Below are 14,308 nucleotides of genomic sequence, written 5' to 3' on the forward strand. Positions count from 1 at the left end.
GCCCTGATAGGAAGCTGCTTCTACTTGGTCGGCATCACCTATGCACAGAGACTGGTGTTTATTAATTGTCCATCAGTGGGTTGAGTGCTGTAATAAAGTTAAAATAAATGCTAATGAGGTTTACAATGAAACAAAGTCACATGTACATTCATTAATTTGAGGAGGCTTTGCTGATTTATGCCTTTAGAGAAAACCTGGCATACCAATTAATACAGTATCTCCAGGTTGTTCTTCACTTTACACACTCCTTAATCTGAGCACCTCATGTCACCTTATATGTAGCATCTGCACCACAAGTGGAGCAATGTTCCCACACTGATTAACTACAGTTTTTTTATTAAGAAGTGTTGTACCAATCTGTGCCCTGCCAGAAGCTCTGGAAAGGGCCCTTGATTGTTCCAATACTCTATTGAGTTTGTTGAACGTGAAGTTCTAAATACCCACAACAGAGGTACTTCAGGCACTCACAAATGCTCTCTGTTGTCTTCCTTCAAATATATGACAGAAAGCCTATACTGCTGCCTTTATTTATAAAAGGGTTTCTGATGTATTAGTTGAAGCATATTATCTAGGGGATCGTCTGTAGTGATGAGATAAAATAAGACATAGCAATCCATATCAATGTCAGTCATCCTGATCTAGGAAAGTCTGCAACAACAAAAAACAAGTTTAAAAGTGATCAAAAAGGCAGCCACAGTACTTGTTCTTTGGCGCATCTAGAAAGATACAGCTGACTTTTGTGCAGCACTGCTATTCACTACTACTTCAGTCTTACTCTAATCCTTAACCAGCTTGCATGTGATCTGAACATCCTAGATATATACATTTTTTTTTACTTATTTATTCACGGGAGGTGACAAGGTCAGTATCTAGTGCCCATCCCTAATTGCCCTTGAGAAGGCAGTGGGGAGCCGCCTTCTTAAACCACTGCAGTCCGTGTGGTGAAGGTACTCCCACAGTGCTGTTACGGAGGGAGTTCCAGGATTTTGAACCAGTGACAATGAAGGAATGGCGATCAATGATCCCTTTAATTTTTGGGGGGGGTGCGCAGTTAAGGGGCTGCGCAGTCCATTCAAAATGTGTGGTTTTTCCTACTTAAAAGCTGCTGAGCAGGCTCCACGGGAGCTACAGAGTGCTGCGCGACCACACAGCTTAAAGGGAACATTGATGGTGATATATTTCCAAGTCAGGATAGTGTGTGACTTGATGGAGAACTTTGAGTTGCTGGCGATCCCATGCGCCTGCTGCCCTTGTCCTTCTAGTTGGTAGAGGTCGCGGGTTTGGGAGGTGCTGCCGAAGAAGCCTTGGCGAGTTGCTGCGGTGCATCTTGTAGATGGTACACACTGCAGCCACAGTACGCCGGTGGTGGAGGGAGTGAATGTTTAAGGTGGTGGATGGGGTGCCAATCAAACAAACTACTTTATCCTGGATGGTGTCGAGCTTCTTGAGTGTTGTTGGAGCTGCACTCATCCAGGCAAGTGGAGCGTATTCCATCACACTCCTGATTGTGCCTTGTAGATGGAGGAAAAGCTTTGGAGATGAGTCACTTGCCGCAGAATACCCAGTCTCTGATTTGCTACTCTAACCACAGTAGTTGGTCCAGTTAAGTTTCTGGTCATTCGTAACCCCCAGGTTGTTGATGGTGGGGGAATCAACAATGGTAATTGACATAATAAAACTCACTACGCACTTGGTTTGAGCATAAAGCAAGGCTTTAATCAACTTGTTTCAGAACATGGAGTTCTAGTTGTACTTCACTAGTTCCTTGTCTTACAAAATGTCCCAGGCAAGCTGGGGCCGACGCCCAAGTATTTATACTCCTTGGACGGTGCCACCAGCTGGCCATCCAGCATTATTTCACGAGTAGTTCCTTGATGAATGATGAGATTTATAACAGTAATTCTGTTGAATTTCAAGGGGAGGTGGTTAGACTCTCTCCTGTTAGAGACAGTCATTGCCTGGCACTTGTGTGGCACAAATGTTACTTGCCACTTCTCAGCCCAAGCCTGGATGTTGTCCAGGTCTTGCTGCATGTGATCACGGTTGGGCCTAGAACACAGCTCTGAGGAACTTCTACAGCGATGTCCTGGGGCTGAGATGATTGGCCTCCAACAACCACAACCATATTCCTTAGTACAAGGTATGACTCCAGCCAGTGGAGAGCTTTCCCCCGATTCCCATTGACTTCAATGTTATTAGGGCTCCTTGATGTCACAGTCCGTCAAATGCTGCCTTGATGTCAAAGGCAGTCACTCTCACCTCACCTCTGGAATTGAGCTCTTTTGTCCTTGTTTGGGCCAAGGCTGTAATGAGGCCCGGAGCTGAGTCGTCCTGGTGGAACCCAAACTGCGAATCGGTAAGCGGGTTATTGGAAGTAAGTGTCACTTGATAGCACTGTTGATGACACCTTCCATCACTTTGCTGATGATTGATGGGGCGGTCAGTGGCCGGATGGAGCTGGGTGGAGCTAAGAAGCACCAAGGGGCAGAAAACATTGGTGGGAGTTGTATATAGGCCTCCAAACAGTAGTGGTAATGTAGGGGACGGCATCAAACAGGAAATTAGAAATGCATGTAACAAGGGTACTACAGTAATCATGGGTGACTTTAATCTACATATCGACTGGTCAAACCAAATTAGCAATAATACTGTGGAGGGCGAAATCCTGGAGTGTGTCCGAGATGGTTTTTTAGACCAGTATGTTGAGGAGCCAACTCGGGAACAGGCTATCCTAGATTGGGTATTGTGCAATGAGAAGGGATTAATTAATAATCTTGTTGTGCAGGATCCTTTAGGGAAGAGTGACCATAACATGATAGAATTCTTCACTAAGATGGAAAGTAAAGAAGTCCCATCCAAAACTAGGGTCCTAAATCTAAACAAAGGAAACTGTGAAGGTATGAGGAGGGAGTTGGCTATGATAGAGTGGGGAGCTTCATTAAAAGGCGTGATGGGTAATAGGCCTTTCTGGCGCAAAAACACAAAAGGAAAAACGGCCCAACCACGGCTAACAAAAGAAATTAAGGACAGTATTAGATCCAAAGAGGAGTCATATAAAGTTGCCAGAAAAAGTAGCAAGCCTGAGGATTGGTAGCAGTTTAGAATTCAGCAAAAAAGGACCAAGGGATTGATTAAGAGAGGAAAAATAGAGTATGAGAGTAAACTTCCAAGGAAAATAAAAGCGGACTGTAAAAGCTTCTACAAGTATGTAAAAAGAAAAAGATTAGTGAAGACAAATGTAGGTCCCTTACAGTCAGAAATGGGAGAATTTATAATGGGGAACAAGGAAATGGCAGAGCAATTAAACAAATACTTTGGTTCAGTCTTCACGGTAGAGGACACAAATAACTTTCCAGAAATGCTAAGGAACCAAGGGTCTAGTGAGAAGGAGGAATTAAAGGAAATTATTATTAGTAAAAAAAATAGTGCTGGACAAATTAATGGGACTGAAAGCTAATAAATCCCCAGGGCCTGTTAATCTGCATCATAGAGTACTAAAAGAGATAGCCATGGAAATAGTGGATGCATTGGTTGTCATCTTCCAAAATTCTATAGATTATGGAACAGTTCCTGCAGATTGGAGGGTGGCAAATGTAACCCAACTATTTAAAAAAGGATGGAGAGAGAAAACAGGGAACTACAGACCAGTTAGCCTAACATCAGTAGTAGGGAAAATGCTAGAGTCTATTATAAAGGATGTGATAACAGGACACTTAGAAAATATCAACGGGATTAGACAAAGTCAACATGGATTTATGAAAGGGAAATCGTGTTTGACAAACCTACTGGAGTTTTTTGAGGATGTAACTGGTAGAATAGATAAGGGAGAACCAGTGGATGTGGTGTATTTGGATTTTCAGAAGGCCTTTGATAAAGTCCCACATAAGAGGTTAGTGTGCAAAATTAAAGCACATGGGATTGGAGGTAATATACTGGCATGGATTGAAAATTGGTTAACAGACAGGAAACAGAGAATAGGAATAAATGGGTCTTTATCAGGGTGGCAGGCGGTGACTAGTGGGGTACCTCAGGGATCAGTGCTTGGGTCCCAGATATTCACAATGGGGCAGTAATTCCTCCCCAAATGCGTGAGTACAGAAGGGGTACTCACGCGTCTGGCCGGAGGAAATGCCGGTTTTCAGCATGCACAGCGCATGCGCTGAAAACCGGCATTTCCTCTCCTCTAACCCAAGAGGTGAAGAGGCTAGCGCGTGCGCTGCAGGGGGTAGCGTGTGCGTCTTGGATTTCCTCTGTTTTGGGGGATTTGCGCATGTGTAAAGGCCTCCGGTCTTTACGCTTGTAAAAAGCACACGTAAGTATTTATTTTTACAGGTAAGTGGTGTTTTAGTGCAATTTAGAAAAAAAATTTCCACAGGTTTATTATTTTAAAGAATCTACAATAAGGTAAGTTTAGTTTTAGACCCTTTTTATTAAAAATTTATTTTTTTCAAAAAAAAAAATTATTGTTTAAATTATTTTTTTTAACTTATTTATACTTAATTTAATGATTGGGATTTTTTTTTAATTTTATTTAAAGTTTAAGTAGTGTTTTGGGGTGCAGTACTTTTCATGAGTTTGACAGTTCTTACTCTCAAACTTATGAATGAAGTTTCCCCTCCCCTGATTGGCTGAACAGTGCTCACCTGATCCCAGCCGGCACATCGCACTAACTACGCCGCTGGGTCAGGTTAGCACAGCGCGCCAACGTCAGAACCGGGCCACTGACAGGAAATCCACTGCGGGCCAGGTTTCAGATGTCGGCGCACCGGGTAAGTGCACATCGGGGGCTTGCACGCGCGGCAAGCCCCCGACACCAAGTTCTGGGCCAATATATATCAATGATTTGAATGAGGGAACCAAATGTAATATTTCTAAGTTTGCTGATGACACGAAACTAGGTGGGATTGTGAGTTGTGAGGAGGATGCAAAGAGGCTTCAAGGCGATTTAGACAAGTTGAGTGACTGGGCAAATACATGGCAGATGCAGTATAACGTGGATAGATGTTGGTCTTCATTGCAAGAGGATTCGGTAGGAAAAACAGAAAGGCAGAGTATTATTTAAATGGTGATAGATTGGGAAATGTTGATGTACAAAGGGACCTGGGTGTTCTTGTGCACCAGTCACTGAAAGCAAACATGCAGGTACAGCAAGCAGTTAGGAAGGCAAATGCTATATTGGCCTTCATTGCAAGAGGACTTAAGTACAGGAGCAAGGATGTCTTACTACAGTTATACAGGACCTTGGTGAGACCACACCTGGAGTACTGTGTGCAGTTTTGGTCTCCTTACCTAAGAAAGGATATACGTGCCATAGAGGGAGTGCAGCGAAAGTTCACCAGACTGATTCCTGGGATGGCAGGACTGTCGTATGAGGAGAGATTGGGTTGACTAGGCCTGTATTCACTAGAGTTTAGAAGAATGAGAGGGGATCTCATTGAAACGTATAAAATTCTGACAGGGCTAGACTGGATGCAGGGAGGATGTTTCCCCTGGCTGGGGGTTCTAGAATGAGGAGTCACAGTCTCAGGATACGGGGTAGGACATTTAGGACTGAGATGAGGAGAAATTTCTTCACTCAGAGGGTGGTGAACCTGTGGAATTCTCTACCACAGAAGGCTGTGGAGGCCAAGTCACTGAATATATTTAAGAAGGAGATAGATAGATTTCTAGGCACAAAAGGCACCAAGGGTTATGGGGGGAGAGCGGGAATATGGTATTGAGATAGAGGATCAGCCATGAACATATTGAATGGCGGGGCAGACTCGAAGGGCGGAATGGCCTACTCCTGCTCCTATTTTTCTATGTTTCTAGTTGGGTTAAGATGAGGGAAGGGGACAGGAAGGGAGAAATGCATGAATACAGCATGATTAACTGGAAAGTGCAAAATGCTTGTGGGGTGAGGGGGAAGTGGGATGTGAGAAGAAGGAGGAGGAATGAACATACCGTTATTGTCCCCAAGGGGGTCAACGTCGCCAGTGGCCACAGCGCCCACCAACTGGCAGCCAATAATCTGCAGCACTCTTTTTCCCAGCGCAGACAGTGATTGGGTGTCGGCTTGTCCCCTGCCTGTGCACTCCTGCTCCCTCCTATTGTGAGCCACCTTGGCCTGCAAAAGAAAGGAAAGTGTGTCAATGAGTGTGACATAATGTGTTTGGGTGATGTACCTGCTATAGTTGAATATCTGTCATTGTGTGCAAGGTGTGAGATGTGGGTGTGAGTGTTGGTAGGTAGAGATTGTTGGTGATTGAGTACTGGGGGTCTGGTGCTTTGGTCAGTGTGTGCAGACTGTGGTTCAGATGGTGGTATGTAGCATTTGTTGAAGTATTCACTCACCCTGACCACCCGAGTGAGGTCGTTAAATTTTCTCTTGTATTGTGTGTGAGTCCTGGGGACCACAGTGCTGACTGAGACCTGTTGGGCTACCTCCCTCCACATGGTGTGGAAGACTTGCGGCAAGGACCTCCTGCCACTTGCCGGGTAGAGCACCGCCCTCTGTCTCTCCACAGCAAGGACCAACGCCTCCAATGCTTGATCACAGAATCTACGGGCTCTCTCCCTGGGGCATGGATCTGCCATGAGTACAACTGCTTCAGTCCTCCGGCTCCTTCTCCTTGATCTGATGCTGCTTGCTGAGGGCAGGTGCACAGCCAGCAATGCTGAGAATGAGGTTCAGCATCATCAACGTGCCTCTGTGGCGACACGCCACCACTGGACATAATCCGCTCACGGCGGCACGGACAGTTTAAGCAGACGCCCCCAGCCGGGGGCCCGTTCCTCCAGCAACTTGTTTCCCGCAGGGACAGGCTGCCGGGAGCACTTCCTGTCTGGGGAGTATTTAAGTGGTTGCGCGGGCTTTTCCAGTTCCTCTTTGCCATGAGGTTGATTAAAGCAGTTGTGTTTCACTAACTCTGGTCTCGACTCCCACGTTTGCCGCGGTACCTCAACACTGATGACCCCGACGCTCAGGACGAATCCTAAGCTAGCATGGCGGATACAAATGCAGTCACGGTTAAACTACCGGACTTTTGGGAGAACCTGGCCGAAGCCTGGTTTGTTCAAGCCGAGTCCAGATTCCGGCTGAAAAACATTACAGTCGACGCCACGAAGTACGACTACCTTGTCGCCTCTCTCACCTACGCCACAGTCCCCAAGGTTTGGGCAGCGCTGCAGGAGCCACCAGCGGAAGGCAAGTACGAACATCTGAAGGCTGCGCTCCTTAAAAAATTTCAAACGTCCCCTTACCAGCGCAACTGCCAACTCCTCGACCTCCCCGGCCTTGGTGATGCTTCACCGTCGGATCTGCTTTCCCACATGCTGTCCCTCTCGGATGACAAAAACACCGGCGCCCTCTTTCGCACGCTTTTCATTCGGCAGCTCCCCGCCAGCATCCGCCCGCTCATTGTGGAATCTGGCTCCACGGACCTGAATGAGATAGCCGAAAAGGCCAACCGGCTGCTCTCTGCGCAGTCCGCCCGCGACATCGCGCCCGACCTCACGGCAACGACCACGCGGTCTTCCCGGCCCACTAGGCCCGACCGCCCTACCACTCCGGGTCACTGCTACTACCACACCCGTTTTGGCACTAGGGCCCAACGCTGCACGCCACCGTGCACTTTCAAACCCCCCCCCCCGCACCGGCCCCCACGATGGCCGCGGGGCAAAAGGGGCCTCTACTGTACGTCACCGACGACAGCACCAACCGCCGATTTCTGTGCGAAACAGGGGCCCAGCACAGCATCACGCCCGCCTCCACCCTCGAAATCCAACGCGGCGCACGGGGTATCACGCTGGCCGCAGCCAATGGCTCTGACATCCGCACATATGGCACCCGCATGGTCACGCTCGACCTCGCAGGCTGCCGCTACCGCTGGGAGTTCCTCACAGCCAGGGTCCTCTGCCCACTCATCGGCGCCGACTTCCTACGCGCCCACGGCCTCCTTGTCGACATTCCGAGGCACCGCCTCGTTGACATCAACACTATGGCCCCCATCCCTGGCGCATTCACCCCGGCCCGTTCGGCCGGCCTGACGACCTACTGCCTCGCCAGAGCCACGGACGACTACTCGGCACTTCTAGCCGAGTTCCCCGCCCTCACTAACCCGACCTTTTCGGCCAAAGCCGCCAAACACGGTGTGGAGCACTATATCCCCACCACCGGCCCCCCGGTTTCTGCCCACGCCCGCAGACTCAACCCGGCCAAGCTGGAAATCGCGCGGGCCGAGTTCACCACCATGGAACAACTCGGCATCATCCGCCGCTCCAGCAGCCCTTGGGCCTCACCCCTCCACATCGCCCCCAAGCCCAGCGGAGGCTGGCGCCCTTGCGGGGACTACCGCCGCCTCAACGACGCCACCACCCCCGACCGATACCCGGTGCCACACATCCAGGACTTCTCGGCCCGACTGGCCGGACGAACCGTCTTTTCCAAGGTCGACCTGGTGCGCGGTTACCACCAAGTCCCCGTACACACCGCGGACATCCCCAAAACGGCCATCATCACCCCATTCGGCCTGTTCGAGTTCCTGAGGATGCCCTTCGGCCTCAAGAATGCAGCCCAGGCTTTCCAGCGCCTTATGGACTCAGTCCTCCGGGACCTGAACTTCCTATTCGTCTATCTAGACGACATTCTCGTGGCCAGCTCCTCCAAACAGGAACACCTCGAACACCTTCGCATCCTGTTCGGGCGCCTAGCCCAACACGGGCTCATCCTCAGCCCGGCGAAGTGCCAATTCGGCCCAACCGAGATTGATTTTCTCGGTCACCACATCAACCCTGCTGGGGCCGTCCCCCTGCCCAACAAGGTGCAGGCCATCCAGCAATTCCCCCGCCCCAAAACCATCAAGGGCCTCCAGGAGTTCCTCGGGATGGTGAACTTCTACAATAGGTTCATCCCCAGAGCTGCAGCCCTCATGAAGCCCCTATACGACTCCCTCCGAGGTAAATCCGGCAAGATGACCGTAGCCTGGACCACTGACACGTCAGCCGCCTTCGACGCCACCAAAAACGCGCTCGCCGATGCCACCCTGCTCGCGCACCCGAGGGCCGATGCCCGGGTCGCGCTCACCACCGACGCCTCCGACCACGCGGTCGGAGCCGTGTTCGAGCAGTGGATCAATGGCGCGTGGCAGCCACTTGCCTTCTACAGCTGCCAACTGCGCCCCCCGGAGGTCAAATACTCTACTTTCAACCGCGAGCTTCTCGCGCTCCACCTGTCGGTCCGCCATTTCAGGTTCCTCCTGGAGAGCCGCCCCTTCACTGCGTACGTGGACCACAAGTCGCTCACATACGCGATGGCCAAGCACACCGAACCCTGGTCCGCTAGGCAGCAACGCCAGCTCGCGGCCGTGTCCGAGTTTACTACGGACATCTAGCACGTCTCCGGTAGAGACAACGTTGTCGCCGACTGCCTTTCCCATCCCGCCATCTGCGCGAATCACCTCACGGTCGACTACACGCAACTAGCAGCGGCCCAGCTCACGGACCCAGACCTCCTCTCGGCAGCTACCAGCCTGTCAGGGCTATGCCTAGCCAAGGTCGTGCACGGGCCCGAAGCCACGGCAGTCACTTGCTACGTCTCACTCGGCCAACCCAGGCCGGTCGTCCCTGCAACCTGGCACCGCCGCATCTTCAATGCGCTACACGCGCTCTCCCATCCGGGTGCCCGCGCATCCGTCAAACTCCTCTCCCAGCGTTTCGTCTGGCGTGGCCTCAGCAAAGATGTTCGGACTTGGGCCACCTCCTGCCTCGCCTGCCAACGGGCTAAGGTACAGCTACACACAAAAGCACCCCGGGAGACTTCGAGGTACCCAGCCGCCGCTTCGACCACGTACACGTCGACATCGTCGGTCCTCTGCCGCCATCGCAAGGCCAAACTTATCTCCTCACGATGGTCGACCGCTACACACGCTGGCCTGAGGCAGTGCCGCTGCCCTCCACCACCACAGCCGACATCACCAGGGCGTTCGTTAACAACTGGGTCGCAAGGTTCGGCGTACCAGCCGACATAACCTCCGACAGAGGCGCACAGTTCACCTCCGAACTCTGGACGGCCACAGCACGCAACCTCGGGGTGACGCTCCACCGAACCATGGCGTACCACCCGCAGGCCAATGGGCTGTGTGAACGCTTCCACAGGTCACTCAAGGCCTCACTCCGCGCCGGCCTGCAGGACAGTACCTGGACTGACCGCCTACCGTGGGTGCTACTAGGCCTACGCACCGCGGTCAAGGAAGACCTCCAGTCCTCGGCAGCGGAGTTAGTCTACGGACAACCGCTGCGCGTCCCAGGCGAATTCCTTCCGGAGGCTACCACACCTTGGTCGGCCGAACAGCAGCGGCTCAACTCTTTCTCTTCCGCTCAACAGTTCGCCCCACTTCCGGTCAACCGACACGGCGAACTCGCACCTCACGTCCCGCCAAACTTACAGCAGGCACGCTTCGTCTTCGTGCGACACGACGCGCACCGCGGACCCCTGCGACCCCCGTACGACGGACCGTACGAGGTACTACAAACCGGGGACAAGGTCTTCAAGCTGCGACTCGGCGACAGGGTCGACACAGTCTCCATCGACCGGCTCAAACCAGCACACACAGAACCAGGGGAACAGGTCCCCGTGGCCCGACCTCCAACTAGAGGCCGTCCCGCCAGCAAGCCAGCACAGCCGGCGGCAAACCGCCCGGCCCCACCAACTAGACCGGCGACCACTCAGAGCCGCTCTGGCAGAACCATTAGACCACCGTGACGACTCGTCCACTCCTCCTAAGCGGATTCTGGGGGGAGCTCTGTGGCGACACGCCACCACTGGACATAATCCGCTCACGGCGGCACGGACAGTTTAAGCAGACGCCCCCAGCCGGGGGCCCTTTCCTCCAGCAACTTGTTTCCCGCAGGGACAGGCTGCCGGGAGCACTTCCTGTCTGGGGAGTATTTAAGTGGTTGCGCGGGCTTTTCCAGTTCCTCTTTGCCATGATGTTGGATAAAGCAGTTGTGTTTCACTAACTCTGGTCTCGACTCCCACGTTTGCCGTGGTATCTCAACACCTCCCCTTTAAAAAATGGAAATAGCCTTTGGCAATGATGACTATGAGTGTAATGCTAATAAGCTTGGGCTTTAAGGCTTGAATTAGCACTCCAATCATTTCTTTGAGCTGTGAGAATGAATTTTGCAGCAGTCTAAAGCATTAGTGCCTGCCGCTAATTCTCCAACTTGCAGTGACGCAGTGTGTTCCTGGGCTATAGTGAATTTCTAGCCCATGGTGTTTAAAGGAGCATGGTTTTCAAGAGTAATTCAGAGGGCTCAAAAGATACAGAAACTGAAAAATCACTATACAGTTAGGCCGATCACCTGTGCTGTATATCAATAATAAAGCCTGTTCTGTGTACTATACTATGAAGTGTCTCGTACTTACTCATAACATGTTGTTGTGAGCCATAGAAGAAAGGAGGTTGACTGCTAACAGTATATTTTAAGTACACAGGCCAAGAAATTCCCTACCTTAGCGCCTAGCATTAGCGCCCCTATTTCTGGCACAGGACATGGCGGCTGCCATTTTGGAGAGGTCGATAGTGCTGCCATTGCCAGCACTCACCTCTCCAATGCAAAATGTGAAGATTGTGACATCAATCAGCATGCACAGCCTGATTTGACGCAAGGCTATGATTTTGGACTTCGTCACATGCCATAACGCTCTCTCCTAAACACGCAAGGAAGAACTTGCAAGACGACCTCGAGGAGCTGGTGGCTGGGAGTGTGAAATCAAGTGACAGTGTTTCCTCTTCTTCGTCACACTCCTCTCCCTTTTCTTGGTCAACCGCTGGCTAGGCAGGCTGGATTTCTTGGGTGTTTGAAATGAGGAAGGAACAAGGGTACTGTCATAGTGAGGGGAGGGCGGGAAAGCAAGAGCTGCGTGCTTACACCATGCGCAGCTTGTACATCAGAAGATATTGTGGGATGAGGGGGCAAGTGGGATGTGAGAAGGAGGATAACGCATGAGGATACCGGCATCTTGTACCCTTTCAGCCCCGCTGCTGGCCAAGGGCTCAAGATTGGCCAGCACCGCCTGCTCCAGGCAGGTGAGGTGAAACTAGGAATGTGAGGTGTGCCTCGCGTTTGGTACAGATTGTTGGTAGGTGAGTGATGTGGGTGAGGGAGGGGGTCCTGCATTGAACAGTGTGTGAGACAAATGGTACAGTTGGTAGGAGACGACTTTTGAAGATGCATTCATTGAACCTGACCACTGGTCTGAGGTCATGAAACTTCTTTGGGCAATGGAGCCAGGTCCTGGGGCCAACATTGCTGGCAGTGACAGCCTCGGCGATAGTCCCACATCCTTTGATCTGGAGGGTGTAGTGTATGTACCTTGAAGAAGGAACTATATTCTGCAGCCCCTGTATACTGCAGTACCAGTAGTGACCACCCCTGTATATAAGCCTGTGTAGTAACTTTGTATAGTAGTTCCAGTTTTGTCTCCATTCAGTAAACACCTGTTATAACCAACTTCTGCAGTCCGTGTCTCAATTACACACGGATGTTACAGACGGCTTCCAGGCCCCCTGTGGGAGAGGACTGCTCTTCCACTTTTGACCCCCTGCACAAAACTGGAGTGCTGCGTGCGAGACCCTGGGTACCCTTTCCCTGGCCTGTTGAGTCACTTGTGTTAGTGCTGAAGCATTTTTTCACCATTTTTTATGTGCAGAAGACAGTTCAGCTTTAAGAGCTGAAGACTGCCTAGTTTGGAATGATTTTGAATGCTTTTTTCAGAAGGCAGTTGAGCTCTAAGGGCTACAGACTGCCCATTTTTGAAGGCTTTTTAATTTTTTTTCACAAGGCAGTTCCCCTTTAAGGGCTCAAGACTGATTTCTAAATAACAGGTTCGCTTTAAGAAAAGGCAGCCTCGCTCCAGGGACGCTATGTTGGGCCTCCTGCTGAGTGCACAGCTAGTGTTCCTCACTAGGCTACATGCTGAAATCATTCAAATCAGCGGTGCTGCCTGAAATCTTTTTATGGGTGCGAGCAAATCTTGCCCCGCGGTGGCACCACCCATTCTCAGACATTATTGAGATTCACTCCCACAGTGTTTATGCCAGAACATGTTGCCTCATTTACCTTCAGAAGATATTTTTTGCAACTTGGTTAATTATCCATACGAGGGAGCACTCAATGGTTTATAATGTTCAAAAATTGTTCCTTGAGGTAAAATGAAGAGGATGGACTGTCTCAATGAAAAATTACTTAAACATGTAAAGTAACAGTTACTTTATAGGGAAATAAATCAGTAAAAGGAGATTAAAGGATTTTCAAATTTGAAGTTCATTAAAATGGTTGTTTTAATTATTCTATCAGAATCAGATTTCCTACTCACTTGCCTTTGTGTCAGCCATGGCTCAGTGGGTCACACTCTCCCCTGTGAGTCAGAAGATTGTGGATTCTTCGGGCGCGATCATACCTTTCGGTGCGAGTTGGGCGCGGGTCAGCTGACTTGCGGGTTCCGATCCCGCCCCCAACGATGCCCGACGCACAGACGTGATTTTACGTCAATTGGCCTTGTTAAGCCCGCCCTGCGGGCTTGCCGGCCAATTAAGAGGAAGCCGGTGTCAGATGACGTCAGTTGATGCCGCGTCATCTGCCGGTTTTCTTAAAGGGGACATGCTCATTTTTTTTTAGACAGATGATTTTTCAGTGTTTGACAGCATTGAGGTGCTGCAAACACTGCCAATCACTGTACAAAGGTGAGCCCTTGCACCCAGGCTCTCCGGTGACTCCTTAGGATAAAACAGATGGCAGCTGCAGGTGAGTTTACAGAAGCGATCTGTCACTGGTGAGCGAGGTTCTCCCAATGAGGTGGGACTACACAAACACTTCAAACCATATTATCTACAGAAAAGTCTAAATAAATTAAAAATGATTTTCCCAACATTTTCTTACCTCTGAAACTCACCAGTGTACCATTGGATCCTTCACACCACTTCTGCAGCTGTCATCAATGAAGAAACATTACAGTAGACACACAGCACGCCACACTTACCCTGGCGTGGTGTCCGGACATCAGGAAGCCCGCAGTCATCCTGGCAAAATTGAAAAAAGCCTCTTAACTGCCAGTTAACTACCTGTTAACAGGCAGTTAAGTACCTATAATCCTCTTCCCGCCACGAGATGTCGGGTCCCTGCGCAAATCGGGGACCTGACACTTGGGAATGTTGTATGGAGGCGGGTTGATGGCGGGTTCAGGACCCGCTGTCAATCTTTGCAATTTTGCCAGCCGTCCCGCCTCCAAACCCGCCCCCTGAGTGCCAGCAAAATTCCCCCCCAT

Source organism: Somniosus microcephalus, chromosome 16 (genome assembly GCF_052327205.1).
Source record: "Somniosus microcephalus isolate GS21.2 chromosome 16, FLI_Smic_1.0, whole genome shotgun sequence".
Taxonomy (NCBI): Eukaryota; Metazoa; Chordata; class Chondrichthyes; order Squaliformes; family Somniosidae; genus Somniosus; species Somniosus microcephalus.